At 37.3% G+C, this 6,142-nt stretch overlaps 1 non-coding gene across 1 annotated transcript; it reads right to left on the bottom strand.

Moving 5' to 3' along the window:
• Positions 1-1,086: 1,086 nt before the first annotated feature.
• Positions 1,087-1,193, bottom strand: LOC141722189 (small nucleolar RNA R71). Its single transcript, XR_012575213.1, has one exon. It is a non-coding gene; the product is annotated as a small nucleolar RNA R71 (small nucleolar RNA).
• Positions 1,194-6,142: the final 4,949 nt, after the last annotated feature.

The following is a 6,142-nucleotide window of genomic DNA, read 5'->3' as shown; positions in this document are numbered from 1 at the left end:
TGCTAGCATAGGTTCATGTATAATTAGTATAAATGATTCGTAGGTAATTACCATCTTACTTGCCTTATGTAATCACGATAGATAACTTGTGCATTAAACCTTTATTTTGTCAAATTTTATAGACATATAGGGTCTCAACATAATTGGTGTCTATTCAGATTTGATCTCTTTTGTAGATGTCTGGTAGTAGGGTATTCGTACAACGAAAGTTAGCATTTACTAGTTTCATGTTATCTGATTAGTTTTCATCGCCATTTTATGCTAAGGTTAAGAACAATGACTTTGAATGAAGTATTTAATGAAGTTAGAATCCATGTTTGTCTCATATAGTTAATTCAATCACTTTTATTCTTAGTTAATTGCATGTTAGTTTAATCTTAGTTAAAGACATCTCAACTTGTTATTATCTTAGCATTGAGCAATAACCATACATTGTTACATAAGTGCATAATCTGAACTTAAACTAAACCAGTCTATGTGGGAACGAATCTGATTTATATCTTATACTACTTGCGAACGCGTATACTTGCGTATATTTTAACGCGTATTTTCATCCTAACAAGTTTTTGGCGCCGTTGCCGGGGACTCGGTGTTAATTTTAGTTTATGTGCTTGACATCTGTGGTCGTTAAAGTTCACTGACTCATATTTTTTTACTTTCATAGATAAGTTGTTTATGTTTCAGGTACTCATTACAATAGGAGATCGAGCAGCACCAACGAAAGCGTTGATGGATTTTTCTCAACCCAAGATCAATGACATTTAATCTAGCATTGTCAGGCCAGCGATCACAGCTAATACCTTTAAAATCAAGCATGGCACAATTCAGATGGTACATAATTCAATCCAGTTTGGGGGTTCTCCAATGGAAGATCCTAATATGCATATTAGGGATTTCATCGAGATCTGTGACACCTTCAAGTTCAAAAATGTTTCTGAAGATGTTGTGAAGCTGAGACTTTTCTCTTTTTCTCTAAGGGATAAAGCTAAGTGCTGGTTACACTCTCTACCAGCAGGTTCTATCACTAATTGGGAGGATCTTGCTCAAAAATTTCTTACTAAATTCTTCCGTATGGCAAAGACAGCTGCAATGAGGAATGGTCTTACTCAATTTGTGCAGCAATCGGGAGAATCTCAATGTGAAGCTTGGGAGTGCTACAAGGAGATGCTTAGGAAGTGTCCTCATCATGGAATGCCTGATTGGATGATCATCAATTGCTTCTATAATAGTTTGGGAGCACAGTCAAGACCCATACTCGATGCAGCATCGGGTGGAGCATTATGGGAAAAGAGCTATGAGGAAGCTTATGATCAAATTGAACTGATGGCTACTAATGAATATCAGTATCCAACTTAAAGATTTCCACAGGGTAAGGTAGCAGGAGTTCTTGAAGTGGATACAGCTACGGCTACCACTGGTCAACTAAAGGCGTTGTCTATGAAGATCGATTCTCCGGCTAACTATGGTGTTAATTAGATAACCAGTGTTTGTGAGCTGTGTGCAGGTTCGCATACGATGGATAAATGCGCTATATCTAGTGAATCAGCTCAGTTTGTGAGCAACTTTCAGAGATCACAACAACCAGTTCCAGACACTTATCATCCTGACAACTGGAATCATCCTAACTTCAGCTGGAGCAACAATCAGAATGCGATACAACAGTCGTTCCAGCAGTTTGGAAACAAGCAATTCAATCCTCTTGGTTTTCAGCATCAATTTGCACTAAGAAAACAACTCCAACTTCAACAACAAACTCATGGTGCAGGTCAATCTTTGAATGAAAAATCTGAATTGGAGGAGTTGAGGCTTATATGCAAAAACCAGGATCTTATATGCCAAAGCCAAGTTGTTTGTATCAAGACTCTGGAGAACCAGATAGGGCAAATTGCTAACGCCTTATTGAATCGACTACCGGGAACGCTTTCTAGTGATACAGAAGTCAATCCAGGAAATAGGGAAGTTAATGAACAGGTGAACGCCATCACCTTGAGATCCGGGAAGGTCGCAAGCCCCCAAATTCAGCAAGATGAAGAGTATGAAAACTCTGTCCAGAATGCAATACGTCCACACCCTTTCCAATTCCAGAAAATGAGATTGTAGCTGAAAAAATGGTACAGAAGGATGCCTAGGTGGATTCAAGGAAGAAAATTTTGGATCAAACTCCTCCTAAGGGTAATATAGGGGAGAAACAAGTCTATCGTCCACCTCATTTTCCTAAGAGGCTGCAGAAGCAGAAGTTGGATAAGCAATTTGCTAAGTTTCTGGAGGAGTTCGAGAAACTTCACATCAACATACCTTTCGCTAAAGCTCTTGAACAGATGCCTAGCTATTCGAAGTTTATAAAAGGTATTCTCTCTCGTAAAGTGAAGCTCGATGACTTAGAGACCGTTATTCTTACAGAGGTATGCAGTGTAGTTCTGCAACAGAAATTACCTCTGAAGCTTAAGGATCCTGGAAGCTTCACGATTCCTTGCACTATTGGAAACTTGTCTTTCGACAAATGTTTGAGTGATTTTGGAGCTAGCATCACTCTGATTCCCTTGTCCATTTTAAGAAGCTTGGTCTACCTGATTCGAAACCGACATACATGTCATTGCAACTAGTTGACTGTTCCATCACTTATCCATGAGGTATAGTGGAGGATGTCTTGATCAAGGTGGACAAACTCATCTTCCCTGCTGATTTTATAATTATGGATTTCTAGGATGATAAGAAGATTCTCATCATCTTGGAAGACCATTCTTGGCTACAGGCCGAACTATGATCGATGTGCAAAAAGGAGAGCTTCTGATGAAGGTTCAAGATCAGAAGGTCACTTTTACTGTGTTCAAGGCAATAAAGTTAGCCAAAGATAAAAAGCAGTGCTTTAAAGTAGAGCGGGTCGACTTTGTCCTGAATTCGGAGCTTGAGAAATTGCCAAAGTCAGATACCTTAGAGAGATCCTTCATAGGGGAATCAGTTATTGAAGATGAAGAAGGAGCAGAGCAACTGCAAGTTTTGAATGCACCTCCATGGAAGAGGAAGTTGGATATCCCATTCGATTCTCTTGGGATAGCAGAGCTAAAAATTTCTCAGGAGTGTCTCGAGCCGTCTATTGAAGAAGCTCCCATACTTGAGCTCAACCCACTGTCAGATCACTTGATTTATGCATTCTTAGGTGCACCCCCAACAAGGGGTTGAAATATTTCTATGATAATCTAAAGGGTGACCAGCCGGTTCCTCCTATGCTTACAGATGGTCCCTCTCGTGCACCACAAACAGTTAATAGGATTTTTCTTGGTGATGCGCAGTATAGAAGGTTGATTCAGTGTATTGAGGCCATGCATGACATCCACAGACGTTTTGCTAAAGATTTGACACACGCTCTCGGTACTATTTTCCAAGACACGGGTGTCGAGGTTGATTGACCACCTGATCCTCCACCCGAAAAGGGTGATCCTCCCGCTAACTAGGTATTCCTTGAATTCTTATTATTACCTTCAATGAGGACATTGAAAATTTTAAGTTTGGGGGTGATAATGTAAGGATTAGTTTGTGTGTGTCCATATAGATTCATATAGATTCATATTGCATGTATAGTTGTTAAGTCATTCGTATTTTTGCATGATTGTTCGTATAGGTCATATTTGTTTGCATTTTTATTTAAGATTTTATGTGAGTTCATGTAGTTTAATTTGCAAGCATATAACATGATCCCGTAGGATGAGCTGTTTCTGATTGATTAGTTCAATGAGTGGTATTGATGAAATCTTGGTGTTTAAGTTAAGTAGATTTAAGGTTGATTGTTGTTGCCTCAAGAACATGATGTTCTTGAGAGGAGTTTGTGTGTTGATGATGAAATGATGATTGTTGGTGGTTGTGTTAAGAGTTAGGGGGTAAACGGAACCCCGATCGTAAACGTAACTACATTAAAACCAACAAATCGTAACTTTGGTTATGATAGAAAATGTTATAAGGATCGTTTAGGCGCTTGAATCGCTTGATTCCGATTTACGGATAAAAAGTTATGGTCGTTTTAGTAAAAGTGATTTACGCGAAAACAACTGCTACAAATCACGAACTTTGAAAATATAAAGGACCAACTTAAAAGTGTTCATAAATCATGAAATATTTACAGAGAGTAACATATTGAGTTTCCTAACTGTCATAAAAATTTCAAGTGAAAATAATGATTTCTAAATTTTATAAAAATATCAGAGCTGAGACCGCGCGATTAAAAACCGTAGAATCCATAAGCGGAGCCGACGGCGATAATGAGAATGAACCTAAGATACTTAGAAAAATGAAGCGAACATAATGTGAATAATGACTTAAGGAATAATAAGGGTAGTATAAGTTGAGAGGGTGCATAATATGTAGCACACGAGTGCGAGTCACCGTAAATTAGAACGGGACCTAACGAAGTGAATTGTGTTTATGGTTATAGATTGCCGAGCAGAACCTAGAGCATCCTCTACCTCAAGATACGCATGCAAGTTTACGAATCCAACTCCATTTACTATTGTGTTGTGAAAGGATTTTTTTATTATAATTGCATAAATACCATGTTTGCCATGATACGTAGTTGTTGAATTTTCGCATAATATAGCGATGTTGTACGATAAGTATATATCGTGAAATGTTATTCCGGTTTAAGCGTGACGTATTATATAAGACCGAGAGTCGGTCGGGATTTAAGATAAAACCAGGGAATCATTCCGGTGATATTATAGGACGGTTATAAGTCCATAGTAGTACGTTTTAAAAGGGACTCAACGTCCACATACGAAACATTAAAACACCTCGAACTTTTATTAAAACGATTTCCCAACGATCATATTCCCTCAACTATATTTTATTGTTTAAATGATAAATACTATATACTTATTCTTTTATCATGGGAGTAGTACCCCAATTATTATTTATTTCAAATCTGATTAATCATTAAAGATTATTAATTGCGTAAACATAAACTAGTTGAGGAATATTATTTTAAATACTATTTTAAAGAGTAAACTCATTCACGGTTTAATTATTTATCGATTATAATTTAATTAATTATTATTTATAAAAGGGTTTATTATTGATTTAGGAATCATAGAACCGGATTTAAACTACTTTCTAATTTCGAAGATCTTTCGAATAATTTCCAATCGTTGGAGAATATTATCCCGAATTATTTAATATTTTGAATATAGTTTCAAGGAGAAACTTTCCCCCCCTTATTTAATTATCTGTTGACAACGGTCAACTCACATCCTTAGTACTTCCTCCGAAACTTTCGGAAGTACATATATATATACACAGTAAAGCTATGCCTATCAACAAGCAAAACGCTTGTAGGAACATCGATGTGGTTCGAGTTCTCGAGATATGATAGGATTTCCTAAAGGATAAGGGAGGGGTAGGATCCAAGTACTTCGTGTATTGGATAGACTACTGGTACTGTAGGAGACGGTACAATATGTACCTATGGATCTGCGAAGTATGTGTATACCCGAAATGAGGACACATAGCCCGTATACGGCAAAGGTGATAACCGAGATGTGAAGGTGTCATCCCTCTACTAGTAGAAAAGGTTTTTTTATCCCAGTACAACTGATCATCATATGCGGTGGCTCCAACAAATGTCCAAATTCTTCCAATTTGAATTGTGATGCAATACCGTAACCCAAGCCTAGGTGATGGGATTACTATTAAGGTATTCGCAGGATAATAAAATCCCTTAAAGAATTATTTTCATAAGAAGGTGTGTATCATCAAGGAAAACTATTTTCGAATATAACATAATTATCGTATATGACATTATCATATAGTCATTTTCATACTGTACATTATTTTGCTGGGCATTATAGCTCACACTTGTTTTCTTAAATTGACACAACACAACAATGAATCAAGATGCCTGCCATGACAACCACAGCCAGGAAACGGGTAGGAAATGGCTAGCTGTTCCGTAGATTGTTTGGTGTTGTACCTCAGGTAGTCCGAATAAGCAGGATTAGTTTTCAGTTGTTTTTAGTTTGGCTTATTTATAAGTATGACTTATGTAAGATAATAAACAAGAAACGTATATTTGGCCGGAGGACTAGCTTTACTTAAAGGTTACTCCCCGGTAAGACTAAATTACTTTGGGTTGTAATAATTATCACTTGATGGTTGA

Source organism: Apium graveolens, chromosome 4 (assembly GCF_009905375.1).
Source record: "Apium graveolens cultivar Ventura chromosome 4, ASM990537v1, whole genome shotgun sequence".
Taxonomy (NCBI): Eukaryota; Viridiplantae; Streptophyta; class Magnoliopsida; order Apiales; family Apiaceae; genus Apium; species Apium graveolens.
Note: the sequence above shows the minus strand (reverse complement) of the source record. Positions and strands in the feature narration are given on the sequence as shown.